Source organism: Carassius carassius, chromosome 7 (assembly GCF_963082965.1).
Source record: "Carassius carassius chromosome 7, fCarCar2.1, whole genome shotgun sequence".
NCBI classification, from domain to species: domain Eukaryota; kingdom Metazoa; phylum Chordata; class Actinopteri; order Cypriniformes; family Cyprinidae; genus Carassius; species Carassius carassius.
Genome location: NC_081761.1, coordinates 18,032,228 through 18,051,909, shown reverse-complemented (window position 1 = coordinate 18,051,909; position 19,682 = coordinate 18,032,228). Strand labels below are relative to the sequence as shown.

The 19,682-nt window shown below is 44.4% G+C and overlaps 1 long non-coding RNA gene across 1 annotated transcript in view; it reads right to left on the bottom strand.

Moving 5' to 3' along the window:
• The window catches only part of LOC132143662 (uncharacterized), a 939,337-nt gene extending 919,974 nt beyond the window's left edge, over positions 1-19,363 (bottom strand). Inside the window, exon 1 of the long non-coding RNA XR_009434269.1 lies at positions 19,299-19,363. This is a non-coding gene — a long non-coding RNA (uncharacterized LOC132143662). The remainder of the gene's footprint in view (positions 1-19,298) is intronic.
• Positions 19,364-19,682: the final 319 nt, after the last annotated feature.

Genomic DNA, 19,682 nt, shown 5'->3' with positions numbered 1-19,682 from the left:
CAAAGCGTTAGCACTCGTTAGCTTGTCATTAGCGTTTTCATTCGAACCTATCGCTGTTTTCTTTTCTCCTCTCCCTCGCTCCAGTTTTTCACAAGTTCATCAAACAAACGCAGTAAGAATATTTCATCAAGCACGTTGAGTAATGGCTTCTCCCGTCATTGTTACTTGCACCTCTTGCCACATGTACAGTTTATCTATCTCTGTCGCTGATGAGGGATTCACATGTGATAAATGCAGGGAAATGATCTTCGACTTCGCCAGTCGGAGATCACTAAAAATAACATTAAAGAGGTGTGTGAACTTGCAAGCACGATGTCAGACACTGTAATATGCTCTGGTCCCCTCCCTGCTTACCGTGGTGATGAGATGCATAGCAGATTGTCATCACTCAATGGCTGGATGTCTAAGTGGTGCCCACAGAATAACATAGGTTTCATAGACAATTGGACGAGCTTTTGGGGCAGACCTGACCTGTTTAAAAGAGATGGTCTTCATCCCTCCTGGGGTGGCGCCACTCTTCTCTCTAGAAATATGGCAAATAGTCTTAGTGTTTATACATGACTAGCTGGGGCCCAGGTCAGGAAGCAGACAGACTGGCTAAACCGACCGTCTGCTAGCTGCCTCCCGTCACAGAGGTCAGTTAATTCTCAGCACATAGAGACTCTTTCACCTAGATATCACACTATAGAGACTGTGTCTGTTCCCCGAACTAGAAAATACAAAAAACAAACCAAGTTAAGATTAACAATTTAATTGAGGTTCAACAAATAAAAAACAGAAGCAATATGGATAAACAAATGATAAAGCTTGGCTTATTGAATATCAGATCCCTTTCTACGAAAACACTTTTTGTAAATAATATGATCACTGATCATAATATAGATGTACTCTGTTTGACAGAAACCTGGCTAAAACCTGATGATTACATTATTTTAAATGAGTCCACCCCCCAAGATTACTGTTATAAACATGAGCCACGTCTAAAAGGCAAAGGTGGAGGTGTTGCTTCAATTTATAACAACGTTTTCAGGATTTCTCAGAGGGCAGGCTACAAGTATAACTCGTTTGAAGTAATGGTACTTCATATAACATTATCCAAAGAAACAAATGTTAATGATAAATCCCCTGTTATGTTTGTACTGGCTACTGTATACAGGCCACCAGGGCACCATACAGACTTTATTAAAGAGTTTGGTGATTTTACATCTGAGTTAGTTCTGGCTGCAGATAAAGTTTTAATAGTTGGTGATTTTAATATCCATGTTGATAATGAAAACGATGCATTGGGATCAGCATTTATAGACATTCTGAACTCTATTGGTGTTAGACAACATGTTTCAGGACCTACTCATTGTCGAAATCATACTCTAGATTTAATACTGTCACATGGAATTGATGTTGATGGTGTTGAAATTATTCAGCCAAGTGATGATATCTCAGATCATTATTTAGTTCTTTGCAAAATTCATATAGCCAAAATTGTAAATTCTACTTCTTGTTACAAGTATGGAAGAACCATCACTTCTAACACAAAAGACTGCTTTTTAAGTTATCTTCCTGATGTATCCAAATTCCTTAGCATATCCAAAACCTCAGAACAACTTGATGATGTAACAGAAACTATGGACTCTCTCTTTTCTAGCACTTTAAATAAAGTTGCTCCTTTACGCTTAAGGAAGGTTAAGGAAAACAGTTTGACACCATGGTATAATGAGCATACTCGCACCCTAAAGAGAGCAGCCCGAAAAATGGAGCGCAGCTGGAGATCCGATTACTTTTCTTCTCTTTTAGAAGAAAACAAACATAACCCCAGGTATTTATTCAATACAGTGGCTAAATTAACGAAAAATAAAGCCTCAACAAGTGTTGACATTTCCCAACACCACAGCAGTAATGAGTTTATGAACTACTTTACTTCTAAAATCGATACTATTAGAGATAAAATTGCAACCATTCAGCCGTCAGCTACAGTATCACATCAGACAGTGCACTATAGACCCCCTGAGGAACAGTTCCACTCATTCTCTACCATAGGAGAGGAAGAATTGTATAAACTTGTTAAATCATCTAAACCAACAACATGTATGTTAGACCCTATACCATCTAAGCTCCTAAAAGAGGTGCTTCCAGAAGTCATAGATCCTCTTCTGACTATTATTAATTCCTCATTGTCATTAGGATATGTCCCCAAAACCTTCAAACTGGCTGTTATTAAGCCTCTCATCAAAAAACCACAACTTGACCCCAAAGAACTAGTTAATTATAGACCAATCTCGAATCTCCCTTTTCTGTCCAAGATACTAGAAAAGGTGGTATCCACACAATTATATTCCTTCTTAGAGAAAAATGGTATATGTGAGGATTTCCAGTCAGGATTTAGACCGTATCATAGTACTGAGACTGCTCTCCTTAGAGTTACAAATGATCTGCTCTTATCATCTGATCGTGGGTGTATCTCTCTATTAGTTTTATTGGATCTTAGTGCTGCGTTTGACACAATTGACCACAACATTCTTTTGCTTAGACTTGAACACTTTGTTGGCATCAGTGGAAGTGCATTAGCATGGTTTAAATCGTACTTATATGACCGCCATCAGTTCGTAGCAGTGAATGAAGATGTATCCTATCGATCACAAGTGCAGTATGGAGTACCTCAAGGCTCAGTACTAGGGCCGCTACTCTTCACGCTTTATATGTTACCCTTGGGAGATATCATCAAGAAACATGGTGTTAGCTTTCACTGTTATGCTGATGATACTCAGCTCTATATTTCTTCGCAGCCCGGTGAAACACACCAATTTGAAAAACTAATGGATTGCATAGTCGATATAAAAAACTGGATGACGAGTAATTTCTTACTGCTAAATTCTGAAAAAACAGAGGTGTTAATTATAGGACCTAAAAACTCTGCTTGTAATAAACTAGAACACTGTCTAAGACTTTATGGTTGCTCTGTCAATTCTTCGTCATCAGTTAGGAACCTAGGTGTGCTATTTGATCGCAATCTTTCCTTAGAAAGCCACGTTTCTAGCATTTGTAAAACTGCATTTTTCCATCTCAAAAATATATCTAAATTACGGCCTATGCTCTCAATGTCAAATGCAGAAATGTTAATCCATGCATTTATGACCTCAAGGTTAGATTATTGTAATGCTTTATTGGGTGGTTGTTCTGCACGCTTAGTAAACAAACTATAGCTAGTCCAAAATGCAGCAGCAAGAGTTCTTACTAGAACCAGGACCTGTTTAAAAGAGATGGTCTTCATCCCTCCTGGGGTGGCGCCACTCTTCTCTCTAGAAATATGGCAAATAGTCTTAGTGTTTATACTTGACTAACTGGGGCCCAGGTCAGGAAGCAGACAGACTGGCTAAACCGACCGTCTGCTAGCCGCCTCCCGTCACAGAGGTCAGTTAATTCTCAGCACATAGAGACTTTTTCACCTAGATATCACACTATAGAGACTGTGTCTGTTCCCCGAACTAGAAAAAACAAAAAACGTCCAAACCAAGTTAAGATTAACAATTTAATTGAGGTTCAACAAATAAAAAACAGAAGCAATATGGATAAACAAATGATAAAGCTTGGCTTATTGAATATCAGATCCCTTTCTACGAAAACACTTTTTGTAAATAATATGATCACTGATCATAATATAGATGTACTCTGTTTGACAGAAACCTGGCTAAAACCTGATGATTACATTATTTTAAATGAGTCCACCCCCCAAGATTACTGTTATAAACATGAGCCACGTCTAAAAGGCAAAGGTGGAGGTGTTGCTTCAATTTATAACAACGTTTTCAGGATTTCTCAGAGGGCAGGCTACAAGTATAACTCGTTTGAAGTAATGGTACTTCATATAACATTATCCAAAGAAACAAATGTTAATGATAAATCCCCTGTTATGTTTGTACTGGCTACTGTATACAGGCCACCAGGGCACCATACAGACTTTATTAAAGAGTTTGGTGATTTTACATCTGAGTTAGTTCTGGCTGCAGATAAAGTTTTAATAGTTGGTGATTTTAATATCCATGTTGATAATGAAAACGATGCATTGGGATCAGCATTTATAGACATTCTGAACTCTATTGGTGTTAGACAACATGTTTCAGGACCTACTCATTGTCGAAATCATACTCTAGATTTAATACTGTCACATGGAATTGATGTTGATGGTGTTGAAATTATTCAGCCAAGTGATGATATCTCAGATCATTATTTAGTTCTTTGCAAAATTCATATAGCCAAAATTGTAAATTCTACTTCTTGTTACAAGTATGGAAGAACCATCACTTCTAACACAAAAGACTGCTTTTTAAGTTATCTTCCTGATGTATCCAAATTCCTTAGCATATCCAAAACCTCAGAACAACTTGATGATGTAACAGAAACTATGGACTCTCTCTTTTCTAGCACTTTAAATAAAGTTGCTCCTTTACGCTTAAGGAAGGTTAAGGAAAACAGTTTGACACCATGGTATAATGAGCATACTCGCACCCTAAAGAGAGCAGCCCGAAAAATGGAGCGCAGCTGGAGGAAAACAAAACTAGAGGTATTTCATATTGCTTGGCGGGAAAGTAACATATCCTACAGAAAAGCATTAAAAACTGCTAGATCCGATTACTTTTCTTCTCTTTTAGAAGAAAACAAACATAACCCCAGGTATTTATTCAATACAGTGGCTAAATTGACGAAAAATAAAGCCTCAACAAGTGTTGACATTCCCCAACACCACAGCAGTAATGAGTTTATGAACTACTTTACTTCTAAAATCGATACTATTAGAGATAAAATTGCAACCATTCAGCCGTCAGCTACAGTATCACATCAGACAGTGCACTATAGACCCCCTGAGGAACAGTTCCACTCATTCTCTACCATAGGAGAGGAAGAATTGTATAAACTTGTTAAATCATCTAAACCAACAACATGTATGTTAGACCCTATACCATCTAAGCTCCTGAAAGAGGTGCTTCCAGAAGTCATAGATCCTCTTCTGACTATTATTAATTCCTCATTGTCATTAGGACATGTCCCCAAAACCTTCAAACTGGCTGTTATTAAGCCTCTCATCAAAAAACCACAACTTGACCCCAAAGAACTAGTTAATTATAGACCAATCTCGAATCTCCCTTTTCTGTCCAAGATACTAGAAAAGGTGGTATCCACACAATTATATTCCTTCTTAGAGAACAATGGTATATGTGAGGATTTCCAGTCAGGATTTAGACCGTATCATAGTACTGAGACTGCTCTTCTTAGAGTTACAAATGATCTGCTCTTATCATCTGATCGTGGGTGTATCTCTCTATTAGTTTTATTGGATCTTAGTGCTGCGTTTGACACAATTGACCACAACATTCTTTTGCATAGACTTGAATACTTTGTTGGCATCAGTGGAAGTGCATTAGCATGGTTTAAATCGTACTTATATGACCGCCATCAGTTCGTAGCAGTGAATGAAGATGTATCCTATCGATCACAAGTGCAGTATGGAGTACCTCAAGGCTCAGTACTAGGGCCGCTACTCTTCACGCTTTATATGTTACCCTTGGGAGATATCATCAGGAAACATGGTGTTAGCTTTCACTGTTATGCTGATGATACTCAGCTCTATATTTCTTCGCAGCCCGGTGAAACACACCAATTTGAAAAACTAATGGATAGCATAGTCAATATAAAAAACTGGATGACGAGTAATTTCTTACTGCTAAATTTTGAAAAAACAGAGGTGTTAATTATAGGACCTAAAAACTCTGCTTGTAATAACCTAGAACACTGTCTAAGACTTGATGGTTGCTCTGTCAATTCTTCGTCATCAGTTAGGAACCTAGGTGTGCTACTTGATCGCAATCTTTCCTTAGAAAGCCACGTTTCTAGCATTTGTAAAACTGCATTTTTCCATCTCAAAAATATATCTAAATTACGGCCTATGCTCTCAATGTCAAATGCAGAAATGTTAATCCATGCATTTATGACCTCAAGGTTAGATTATTGTAATGCTTTATTGGGTGGTTGTTCTGCACGCTTAGTAAACAAACTACAGCTAGTCCAAAATGCAGCAGCAAGAGTTCTTACTAGAACCAGGAAGTATGACCATATTAGCCCGGTCCTGTCAACACTGCACTGGCTCCCTATCAAGCATCGCATAGATTTTAAAATATTGCTTATTACATATAAAGCCCTGAATGGTTTAGCACCTCAGTATTTGAATGAGCTCCTTTTACATTATAATCCTCTACGTCCGCTACGTTCTCAAAACTCAGGCAATTTGATAATACCTAGAATATCAAAATCAACTGCAGGCGGCAGATCCTTTTCCTATTTGGCGCCCAAACTCTGGAATAACCTACCTAACATTGTTCGGGAGGCAGACACACTCTTGCAGTTTAAATCTAGATTAAAGACCCATCTCTTTAACCTGGCATACACATAACATACTAATATGCTTTTATTATCCAAATCTGTTAAAGGATTTTTAGGCTGCATTAATTAGGTAAACCGGAACCGGAAACACTTCCCATAACAACCTATGTACTTGCTACATCATTAGAAGAATGGCAGCTACGCTAATATTTGTCTGTTTCTCTCTCGTTCCGAGGTCACCGTGGCCACCAGATCCAGTCTGTGTCCAGATCAGAGGGTCACTGCAGTCACCCGGATCCAGTACGTATCCAGACCAGATGCTGGATCAGCACCTAGAAAGGACCTCTACATCCCTGAAAGACAGCGGAGACCAGGACAACTAGAGCCCCAGATACAGATCCCCTGTAAAGACCTTGTCTCAGAGGAGCACCAGGACAAGACCACAGAAAACAGATGATTCTTCTGCACAATCTGACTTTGCTGCAGCCTGGAATTGAACTACTGGTTTCGTCTGGTCAGAGGAGAACTGGCCCCCCAACTGAGCCTGGTTTCTCCCAAGGTTTTTTTCTCCATTCTGTCACCGATGGAGTTTCGGTTCCTTGCCGCTGTCGCCTCTGGCTTGCTTAGTTGGGGACACTTCATCTACAGCGATATCGTTGACTTGATTGCAAATAAATGCACAGACACTATTTAACTGAACAGAGATGACATAACTGAATCCAATGATGAACTGCCTTTAACTATCATTTTTGCATTATTGACACTGTTTTCCTAATGAATGTTGTTCAGTTGCTTTGACGCAATGTATTTTGTTTAAAGCGCTATATAAATAAAATAAAGGTGACATTGACCAGGAAGTATGACCATATTAGCCCGGTCCTGTCAACACTGCACTGGCTCCCTATCAAGCATCGCATAGATTTTAAAATATTGCTTATTACTTATAAAGCCCTGAATGGTTTAGCACCTCAGTATTTGAATGAGCTCCTTTTACATTATAATCCTCTACGTCCGCTACGTTCTCAAAACTCAGGCAATTTGATAATACCTAGAATATCAAAATCAACTGCAGGCGGCAGATTCTTTTCCTATTTGGCGCCCAAACTCTGGAATAACCTACCTAACATTGTTCGGGAGGCAGACACACTCTTGCAGTTTAAATCTAGACTAAAGACCCATCTCTTTAACCTGGCATACACATAACATACTAATATGCTTTTATTATCCAAATCCGTCAAAGGATTTTTAGGCTGCATTAATTAGGTAAACCGGAACCGGAAACACTTCCCATAACACCCTATGTACTTGCTACATCATTAGAAGAATGGCATCTCCGCTAATATTTGTCTGTTTCTCTCTTGTTCCGAGGTCAACGTGGCCACCAGATCCAGTCTGTGTCCAGATCAGAGGGTCACTGCAGTCACCCGGATCCAGTACGTATCCAGACCAGATGCTGGATCAGCACCTAGAAAGGACCTCTACATCCCTGAAAGACAGTGGAGACCAGGACAACTAGAGCCCCAGATACAGATCCCCTGTAAAGACCTTGTCTCAGAGGAGCACCAGGACAAGACCACAGAAAACAGATGATTCTTCTGCACAATCTGACTTTGCTGCAGCCTGGAATTGAACTACTGGTTTCGTCTGGTCAGAGGAGAACTTGCCCCCCAACTGAGCCTGGTTTCTCCCAAGGTTTTTTTCTCCATTCTGTCACCGATGGAGTTTCGGTTCCTTGCCGCTGTCGCCTCTGGCTTGCTTAGTTGGGGACACTTCATTTACAGCGATATCGTTGACTTGATTGCAAATAAATGCACAGACACTATTTAACTGAACAGAGATGACATAACTGAATCCAATGATGAACTGCCTTTAACTATCATTTTTGCATTATTGACACTGTTTTCCTAATGAATGTTGTTCAGTTGCTTTGACGCAATGTATTTTGTTTAAAGCGCTATATAAATAAAGGTGACATAGAATTGATTGTTCTTTCAGATTGCATTTTCTTTATCCTCCGGGCCAATAGCTTACCTGCTTTTTCCCCCTGATCATAGTATGTTTGCCTAGTCCACATTAAGCTTTTTGCCACTTTGTCGGTTGTCAATTTATCATAGTTAGCTCTCATTACAGACAGGTTATGTAATTTTTCAGGATTATTATTGATGCAAAAAACTACTTTCAATCCAGGTCAGACGGTGGGTGGTATTTTAGTATGCAAATTTATTCAGAGAATATAGAAAATGAGAATACAACTCATAGCTTGCAAAAGATTATTAAGTATTAAATCCAGCTTCAAATATAGAAAATACAATTCCCAAAATTAATATAGTTTTAAAAGCAATCCATATATGATGGATGTTGCCCAACTACAATTAATACAAATGATTATAATATTCAAAAGTAATCAAAATGTTAAAATAATAATACAAAGTATATAAGAATACCTGTATATTAAAAGTCAAAACAATACAAGTCAATGTATCAAAATTCAAAGTATCTAAATAAAATCAAAGTATCTAACACAGTATCTAAATTTAATAAACCTGTAAGAAGTTCAAAGTATTCAAGTGAGCCCAAAACAAAAGATAAAGTAAAGATGAGAAACCCAAGTTCAGTTAGGTAGAGAGTCGAGAGAGAGAGTGCAAAAGGAGGGAATTGCACCTCCTTAAGTAGTCCCTTCAAGCAAAGAGTCTTGTAATCGAAAAATGAAGTCATGTCTCAAATAGATATATAAAACATTGGTCATATGTCTCCTATCTATCCAAAAATACCAGATGAGCCTTGCAGTCCAGTTTCACTTCCACATTTTGGAAGGCCAACATATAATTACAGATGGGTTGACTTTGCTCAGTTGAATACAGGGTTACAAAATACCTCAGGAGATTGGCTGTATTGTCTCCCTTATCAACACTCAAAAGGATTAAAAATAACTCAAGATACAGACATGTGGAACTAAAACTCAGACAAACAGAATCATAAAGCTCAAAATATAAACGTTTTGTGGAACTAGATGGAAATTTGCATCTTTTTGTTCTATTTCTATATTGATGCAGAAGTCTTCTAAAGTCTGCAGCTCAGTTAAGGCCTTCAGAACAGACTGTCCTGTGCTTTTGAGCACGTAGCAAATGTACAGGTGACAGAAATCAGAAATCGGGATACACCAGTCCCCCACTCGAGTCTTAACAAAGACTCGCAACCGAATTTCTTTCCCTTGAAAATAAAATACATAATATTCAAAAGAAACAAGTACATATGCAGAAAAATTAGTAAATAGAACATTTCAGGTAAGCACTTAATCATGTAAGCATAAAGGAGATATAGAAAAGGTGAATCAATCATTTCAGGTAGAACTGTACCTCTGTAACCCCAGCCACCTTAAAGTTGACAGGAATTCTTCACCTGGCGGATTCAGACGAGGAGCACTAAAAGCATCCGACCCCTGATCTCACCTGGACTTTTGCTGGGTCGAGGACTTACTACAGCATACCCTTCTTTCCATCTCTAAACTTATCATCATACTTTCTCTTCTTAATGGGTAGTTTATTAAGATATTTGTCCTTTGGGGTATCATGTCGCAAATTTCCAAACTTTCGTTGATCTTTTTCAACATCTCATATCTTTCCTTACCCTTCACCTCTAATTCATAGATTTCTTCATCACTGCTGGTAGCAATAGGAGTATAAGAATCCTTCTGATCAATAATCTTGTGAGGCATCTTAATGTAGGGATTTGTAAATCTATATATCAGCTGGTAGATTTTAGCACAAGTCTCTCAGATGACGTAGAGTTAGCGTGCGATGTGATGATGATGCGTCCAGTTCTTGGGATGAAACACTAATGTCCAGCCACGAGCACAGCAACCACTCCCGGATCGTCAATGAGCTGCACTGTTGCAGAAGTCACACCAAAGGGTCACCCTTAGAACCAGTCGTGTGTGGTAAATGTACGCAGGATAGTACCGTATCAGCACACACTCGTACCTGTCAAGTTCTAGAGTAGTAGGAACAGAAATATGTGGATACAAAAAGAACACAAACACAAACACACACAAACATATAATGCCAAAGCGAAGCAACAAACATTACATATAACATTTTGACACCCACACAACAAGGACACAACAAGACAGATAAAACAACATTAATTACAGTTGTCACATGTAAACATCATGGTTCTCTTACGAGAGCTCTCTCGTACTGCGTCTTAGCTAAGACGCTACGGGAAAAGTCTCTTTTCACGAAATACTGAAGCAAAAAATTATCCTTAATTTTGTATTTTTGTAAAGCGCATTTGCAGCAGTACACAGCCATAGGCGAGACGGCTCGTTCGCTCATTGGCTTGTTCTGCGGCAACTGCACAGCCTATCGAGCGCGGGCTGATGCAACATCAGACCAATAAGGGCGCTTCGCGCCCTTCTTGCCACTTCCCGCCGAAAACGGGTGTGGCCCAACCTATAAAAGGAGCTCGAAAAGGCTGACTCACCTGATTTTTCATCTCTTCAGCGAAGCTCACGCATCGCTGGATCACGGAGGAAGCAAGCGCCGTCTGAGAAAGCACATCAGCAGGACAAGCCATTCTGAAGCTGCTGGCATCGCCGCCTTCCATTGCCGTTCCTGCTGCGCTATCCGGCGCCTATATCCTTTCAATCCTGTTATATACAAGCTGTTCTTTATGTGTGTGTGTGTGTTCGCCCTGCGACACACACTCGTAAAAGAGCTCGCGTCTTTTTTAAGATGCCTTCCTGCGGCTCGTCAGAGCCCCACTCAGCGAGGGAGACCGGTACGTCATCTGTGTCTCCTGCCTGGGTGAAGATCATGCAGCGCTCGCTCGCTGACGGCGGATGCCCCCACTGCGAGCTGTTGCCATGGTGACTCTGAGGACTCACCTGGCCTTTTTCTCTGAGCCTGCATTCTCCGCTGCGCTGAGGCGCCGTAAAAGCATCGCTTCCAGCGGATTCCGGAACCGTCTTCAGCTCAACCGAGCTCGCCGGTTCGCCCTGCTTCACCGGCCCCCCCTGCATCGCTTCCCGGTGGGCAGCGCCCGCTGTTTGCCGGCGCGTCGTCCGAGGAAGTCGATCTCAGGGCCGCGTCAGGGGAAGAGGACACGCGCTCTCTGCTAGCTTCGGGCAGTGAGGGCTGGGCGAGCTCCGAGGATCTCGCGCCTTCTGCTCAGAACCCCAGCAGACGAGCTGACATCGAGAAGGAGCCGGGGCGAATGATCGTGTTGGCCGCGATGAGTCTCGGCCGCGAGTGGTTTGCACCAGCGCCCCCCCCTCTCGTTCCCGGCTGGATGGTATTTCCCTTTCGGATGAGCGTACTTCTCAAAGCCCGCCTCATTTCTTCCTGAGCTTCACGAAGAGGTGGCGAAGGCTTGGAACGCTCCATATTCAGCACGAACTCGTTCGTCTGTCTCACTAGCATTCTCCACACTGATGATGCTAAAAACAGGAACTACCACTCACTTCCGCCGGTGGAACAGGCGATAGCGACGCACCTTTGTCCGCCCTCTGCTGGACGGCGGCAAAAGCGGTGTTGCCATCTAAAGCCTCCTGTGTGACGCTGCGTCGGCGCTACTAACGATGGCTGCTTCATCGAAGCGCAGGTGTACGAGTTCCGCTGTGGCCGAGCTCTCACCCAAGCGCGCCGCTGTTTCAGTTCCAGGAATTGTGACTGTCTCAGCGTTTTCTGCAATGCGCAAGCCTGCACAGTTGCCCGCTTGCCTGCACACAAAAGCCGTTATCACAACAGCTTCAGCAACGCAGCGCGAGACCCCCGTTCTCGCTCTACTGGCCGTCGCCCTGCGCCGCGGGGACCGCGGCAGAGGATTACGGTGAGGCCGGGAGCCCCGAAGCCATCCTGGAAAAGCCATCTACGCATGCTGCATGACGCTGCGTCGGCACTACACACGATGGCTGCTTCATCGAAGCGCCAGTGTACGAGTTCCGCTGCGGCCGGGCTCTCACCTAAGCGCGCCGCTGTTTCAGTTTCCAGAGATTGTGACTATTTCAGCGTTGTTTGCAATGCGCAAGCCTGTACGGTTGCCCGCTTGCCTGCACACGAAAACCGTTATCACGGCTACCCAGATATTTCCCAAAAAAGGTGTAATTTCTGGTGTCCCGGCCACGGCCGATGGTGCTATAAATGTAGTGACGATGCCCACTGCTCAGTGCCCATCTCCGCATATAAGCACAGCCCTTCACACAGGGCTCGCGCCTATAAAAGCGACTCAAGTCGATCACGCGCACTACATAGTAGACGTGCCCACTCCTCAGTGCCCACAATCACTATGTCACACGCGTCATGTGGTTTCTGTAAAAACGAAACCCGTGCACGTTCGTCCGGCCACGGCCGATGGTGCTATAAATGCAGTGACGATGCCCACTCCTCAGTGCCCATCTCCACATGTAAGCACAGCCCTGCACACAGGGCCTACGCCCATAATGTCGACTCAAGTCGGTCGCGCACACTGCATAGTAAACGTGCCCACCCCTCAGTGCCCATAATTACTATGTCACACGCGTCATGTGGTTTCTGTAAAAACGAAACCCGTGCATGCTCGTCCGGCCACGGCCGATGGTGCTATAAATGCAGTGACGATGCCCACTACCCAGTGCCCATCTCCACATATAAGCACAGCCCTGCACACAGGGCTAGCGCACATAAGATCGACACAGATCGGTCGAGCGCGCCGCATAGTAAACGTGCCCACTTCCCAGTGCCCACATACACTATGTCACATACGGCGCGGGGCTTCTGTAAAAACGAGGCCCGTGCACGTACATTCTGCACAGGCACACAGCGAGTTTAAAGTGGTAAAAGTGCACACATGCAGCCCACGGTTACTCGCAGATATATCGAGTCCCACGGGACCCGCTCAGCCTCTCTCCAGTCGGTTAAGCGCCGGAACGGGGTCGAGGAAGAGCGATCTGCCCGCTGTGATCAGCGCGCTCCCCGCCTCAGATGCGCAGCACACTCGAGCGCCGCCGTTGCCCAGTCAACAGAGCGCGTTTCGCATCCAGCCCTTAGCCATTCATGCAAATGCATGGTCAGTGCTTCCAGGGGTTTCGGATTGGGTGCTAGGCATTATAAAGAGAGGCTACACGCTACAGTTTTCTCGACGCCCACCGTGAGCGGAGCTCATGGACCACAGAGCCGTTTTACTCGATCACCTCGAGAAGCTCGGCCTCAGTGTCAATTGGGTGAAGAGTTCGCTGAACCCCAGTCAGACGATCCTGTTTCTGGGTATAGTTCTGAACTCGTGTTCCATGACGGCGCGGCTGTCACCACAGCGCGCGATGGGCATTCAGCGTGCAGCGAGTTCTTTCCGCTGTGGCGCGACTGTGTCGCTCAAACACTGTCAAAAGATGCTGGGTTTCATGGCCTCAGCATCTCCGGTTCTGCGGCTGGGCCTGCTCCGCATGCGCCCCCTGCAGTTCTGGCTGAAGGCTCGGGTGCCGCGCAGAGCGTGGGCGTCTGGCCGGCTGCATTTCAAGGTCGATCAGAGCTGTGTTGCGGCTCTAGCACCTTGGACAGCGAACGGCTGGTACCGATCAGGTGTAAGCCTGGGGACTTCCCCGAGTGTGAAAATGGTGTCGACGGACGCCTCCACTTCGGGATGGGGAGCGCTGCTCGAAGGCAGACCGTCCTTTGGCCTATGGTCAGAATGGGAAAAGCTCCATCATATCAACTGCCTGGAAATGCTGGCAGTGGAGAACGCGCTGACGCGCTTTTGTCCCCATATCAAGGATCACCACGTCATAGTCCGTTCGGACAACATGTCCGTGGTGTCCTACATAAATCGCCAGGTCGGTCTCGGGTCCCGAAACCTGTGCAGGCTGACGGAACGCCTCCTGATTTGGGCTCAGCGCAACGTGTGCTCGCTGAGAGCAGTGCATGTGCCTGGACTGCAGAATCTGGGTCCAGACAGGCTGTCCAGAGGCAATGTTCCTACGGGCGAATGGTCTCTACACCCGCAAACAGTCCGGCTGTTGTGGCAGAGATTTGGCATGGCGGAGGTGGACCTCTTTGCGTCCCACGAAGACGCTCACTGCCCCGCGTTCTTTTCCAAGAACGAAAGCGCGCTGTCACGGAGATGGCCGTGCTGCCCGCTTTATGCGTTCCCTCCTGTCTCCCTCCTTCCGCAGGTGATAGAACGGGTGAGAGAAACGAGATGTTCAATACTGCTTGTAGCACCTCTTTGGAAGAACCAACCATGGTTCCCAGATTTGATGCAGTTAGCAGATGTCGCCCCGTGGCCGGTACCATTGAGGAGAGACCTCCTCTCGCAGGCCAGGGGCTCGATTTGGCACCCTCAACCGGAGTTGTGGTCCCTCTATGTATGGGCACTCAATGGTTACCCGCTGATCTCGCAGTGAGAGTGCTAAATACCATCACTCAGGCTAGAGCTCCGTCGACACGACGTCTGTATGCCTCGAAGTGGTCGGTGTTCTCCAGCTGGTGCACAGCTCGAGGTTATTCACCCCTTAGTTGTGAGGTGACGGAGGTCCTCTCCTTCCTTCAGGAGCTGTTGGATAAGGGCAGAGCCCCATCCACGCTCAAAGTTTATGTGGCTGCCATAGCGGCGTTTTCTGAAACGGCGTCCGGTCAGTCAATAGGAAGGAATGATTTAGTCATCCGGTTCCTCAGAGGAGCTAGGAGGCTGAATCCTCCCAGACCTCCGTCAGTCCCTATGTGGGACCTCGCGGCGGTTTTGGAGGCCTTGAAAGGTCCCCCTTTCAAGCCTATCCAATCGATTAGCCTTCAGCATCTGTCGTTCAAGACAGTATTCTTGTTGGCTCTCGCTTCTGTGAAGTGTGTGGGTGATTTGCACGCGCTCTCGGTGAGCCAGTCGTGCTTGGAGTTTGGGCCCAATGACTCAAGAGTCATACTCAAACCTAGGCACGGTTATGTGCCGAAATCCCTCAACACACCGTTTTGGGCTCAGGTTATTGCCCTGTCTGCCCTGCCGGTGTCAGGGGAGGATGGAGACTCGAGTCTTCTTTGCCCTGTCAGGGTTTTAAGAGCTTATGTGTCTCGCTCTGCTGCCTTTCGGCAGACGGAGCAGCTATTTGTCTCGTTCGGTGGGCGTTCCAAGGGAATGGCTGTTTCGAGACAGACTCTATCCAGATGGATAGTTGACGCCATAGCGTTAGCTTACGCTTCCAGGGGCCTTCAGTGCCCGTTGGGCGTCAGAGCACACTCCACAAGAGGCATCGCCTCGTTGTGGGCGTGGTCTACTGGGATCTCCTTGCAGGATATATGTATGGCGGCAGGTTGGGCCTCGCCGTCTACATTTATCAGGTTCTATAACCTGGAGGTTCCCGCCTTGCAAGCAAGGCTGCTGTCGGTATAGGCGAATCAGGGCCCTGAGGGGAATTCTGAGTTCACGAGCGCTATGCGCTGCCGGCTGTTATATGGGCAGTATTGCGTAAGACCCGCATTGCCACATTGGTCAGGCCTTGCCTCGGCTGTGTGACGTCATATTGCCGCATCTACGGATGCTGCTAGATATGGGACGGAGGGCTTTTTCCCTTTTCTGTCCTGGACTCTCTGTGAGTCCCTCAGGTGACTGTGCACTGTAAATCCTGGGCGTTGCTTCAGGTTTATTGGTGTGTGATCCCTGCGCGCACGGCGTTTTACATTGGGTTCCCGTAGCGTCTTAGCTAAGACGCAGTACGAGAGAGCTCTCGTAAGAGAACGTACTCGGTTACTAAACGTAACCTCGGTTCTCTCTAGAAGAGCGAACGAGTACTGCGTTCTCTGCCGTGTGCACGATTCACTCTGGTTCGCTTCGGCGATGAAATAAATCAGGTGAGTCAGCCTTTTCGAGCTCCTTTTATAGGTTGGGCCACACCCGTTTCGGCGGGAAGTGGCAAGAAGGGCGCGAAGCGCCCTTATTGGTCTGATGTTGCATCAGCCCGCGCTCGATAGGCTGTGCAGTTGCCGCAGAACAAGCCAATGAGCGAACGAGCCGTCTCGCCTATGGCTGTGTACTGCTGCAAATGCGCTTTACAAAAATACAAAATTAAGGATAATTTTTTGCTTCAGTATTTCGTGAAAAGAGACTTTTCCCGTAGCGTCTTAGCTAAGACGCAGTACTCGTTCGCTCTTCTAGAGAGAACCGAGGTTACGTTTAGTAACCGAGTACGTTTTCAGTTTCGTTTCATCATTTTATACATAAATAAATACATCAGATCCAGGTGAACTCAGCGTTGGAAACCTGGAGAGAAGTAAACAATTAATCATTAATCATTGTTCGTCCTTAGCAGCAATTCGTCTGATAGAGTTTACACCTGTTGGACAAATTCACAGTGAAAACGGTCTCATTAACAACCTAAGGAACAGATATGGTGAATTTTGGTTAATTTTGATTCTCTAGTGAACAATCACAGTTACACTCCTGACATAAGTCAGACCTTCAGTCACCTCACAGAGGTTGAATACAAACATTGATTACAACCTTAATTATAGTAAAGATACCCATAATTCGCACAGAAAATCTATTGTGCATTGAGAGATATTGTTAGTATCAGCAAACTGCGACAGGGGGCTTCACTTGTGCAAGATGCTTCCATCGAGTCAAGCCTGGCTCGATTTCAATGAGGAGAGAAGTTGGAGTAGTCAGCAACACTGAGTAAGGACCTTCATACCTGGAAGACATTAGTCCTAAATTCCTTATTTTCTGAACCATTATTTTGTCCCCCACTTTTACAGGATTTTAGCAGTTAAATTAAATGCAGCAGTCTTTAAGTCTCCGGCATTTTGGGCACTAAGGGCACTAAAATGGGCATCCTTTAATGCGCACGAGAGTACCTTAAGATAATCTTGCAAGGTGTCTTTCAGCGGACCAGAGGGACCTGTGCGCAGCAATGGAGCATCATAAGGTAATGCCATAGGCCGTCCCATACAGATCTCAAATGGTGCTAACCCTGTGGTACGATTTGGGGTGGCTCTCATCCCCATGAGAACAGCTGGTAAGTGCTTAAACCAACCACCGTCGTACTCACTTAATTTTGCTCGTAACGCCATTTTCAGATTTTGGTTCTGAGACTCGATGTTCCCCGACAATTGGGGTCTGAAGGCGATGTGTAGCTGTTGTTTTACTCCTTAAGTTTTCATACAAAACTTCACAACCTTACCAGTAAAATGAGTTCCCTGGTCACTGTCCAGTGATTCACAAATTCCCCATCTAGGGAAGATTTCTCGGAGGAGCACTTCAGCAACCTTTTCTGCTGTGGCTGTACGCAGAGGAAAAGCCTCAACCCATCTAGAGAATTTATAAACAAGAACTAACACAATATTTGTATCCATGATCAGAAGGTAAAGAAATAAAATCCAATTGTAAATGTGTAAAAGGTCCTCGCAGGCGAGGACTGTGGCCAATTGGTATCTTACCTCTCCCAAATCGTGGCTTTGTTTGTAAGCAGTGGATGCATCTGGACAGTCTGTCCCTCACAGTCTGTGACATTTCTGGCCAAACCCATGTTTGTTGTAACATAGCATTAGTTTTATGAACCCCTTGGTGTGCAATGCTGTGGTATAGATCAATTAACTCAGTCTGGTATCCGCTAGGCGGAACAACCTTCTCATTTAGAGAGTAAATTCCTTCTTCAGTTAAAATTGCTCCTAACTTTTGACACATTTCACGATCTTCGTCTATGTACAATTTAGATAAAGTTTTTGATCCTGCACAATTTGGATGGACAGGGAAAATTGCAGTTACCTCTCCCAGTGATGCACCCTTGGCCTTATCAGCTAGCGAGTTTCCTTTTGCCGACCAATCATTGAAAGTACTGTGACCTGTAACCTTACAAACCGCAACACTGTTAGGTGAAATTTTCTCGCACATTTCAAGAAATTTCTTTAATAATGGTTTGATGATTTATTGGCGTACCGGCGGTGGTCAGATAGCCGCGACGTTTCCAAACAGGGCCATAACTCTGCACTACATGATAACTGTAGGCGCTGTCAGTAAAAATGTTCACATAGATGGAGCTATTTTCACTTGCAGTTAATTTAAGTGTTAGATTTACAGCAGCTTTCAAAGCATGCAGTTCAGCGGTCTGAGCACTTCCTCCCCGTAGCGACCCTTCAGCCCAGACTTCGCCTGTCCTCCCCTCTACTACCGCCCAACCCGTGTAGCGCATCTCACCCTCATCTGCCATCCACGAACATGTCCATGGCATCTGCAAATGGCTCATTTCTGACGAAATGTCCTCTGTCACAATTAAACCAGGGAACCCCTCCTTTCTGCAGACTTTGTCTCCAAAACCAATAGACTGAAATTTAACCCACTTGTGGTTTAATACAAACAACGGTCTCAAAAGTGCTTCCAAAAAGCTGAATTGATTACCAGTATTTACCTCACATATATCTTAAGTATCATGTATGTTTTATATAACCTGTGGAATTATTTCTGTGTGTTTAACTTTCATTACAGCCTATTCGTAGGGTTTTCTACCTCAGTTATAGGAACTAATCACCAGAAGTTGCCTCATACATGTGTATTCTCTGTATTATGCATGCTTTATATTACTGAAGTTAATTTTGTGTGTTAAACACTTATCACGGCTAAATCCTTATTTACTTTCACCTCAACTATGGGAAGTAAATGTATTTTGGTACCTACTTGATGGGTAAATGATTTCTAGAATTTTGATATAAAGTAGATGTGTGTAGGATGCACCATATTTCAACTATTAAGTTTGCTTATTAAAGCGTTTAAACTAAACTCTCAGGAGTTTGGACACACGCGATCACATGGACATTACACTAATTACATGCAAGAACCGGAGAACGGGGCGTAGGTCCCACCCAAGACAATATCTGATTGGCTGTCACACTAAGAAGGACGGGTCAGATGGACACGCTTATAACCCAATGACAAGCTTTTTGCCTTTGCTTTTGACCTTTCCATCGTCCAGCGTGTACTCTACAAACCACCAAGAGCTCACTCAAAACTCATCAACTCTTACGTAAGATCCTTCGCTGAACTTGAATTGCAACCCGCAATCCAGGAAGTCTCGTGAACAAAGCGCCACCCGGCAAAGCCAACCAACCACTCACCATCGATTCGAGTGCTGTCCCTCAGAACGCATCATAGACCGACTGCCAACCAATCAATGCCAGAGATTCTGTCTCCAGCAACTTCCAGCAACACGCCCACAGGAGCATCCAAATGCAAGTACACAATATCTCCTAATTCTGGCTGAAACTGGTGCAAATCTTATTAATAAAATGAACTAAGATTAAAGTGCTAGTAGATTGATTCTCTCAGGTTGCGGTCAAGAAATAGTGTCTAATGCTAGACACTTG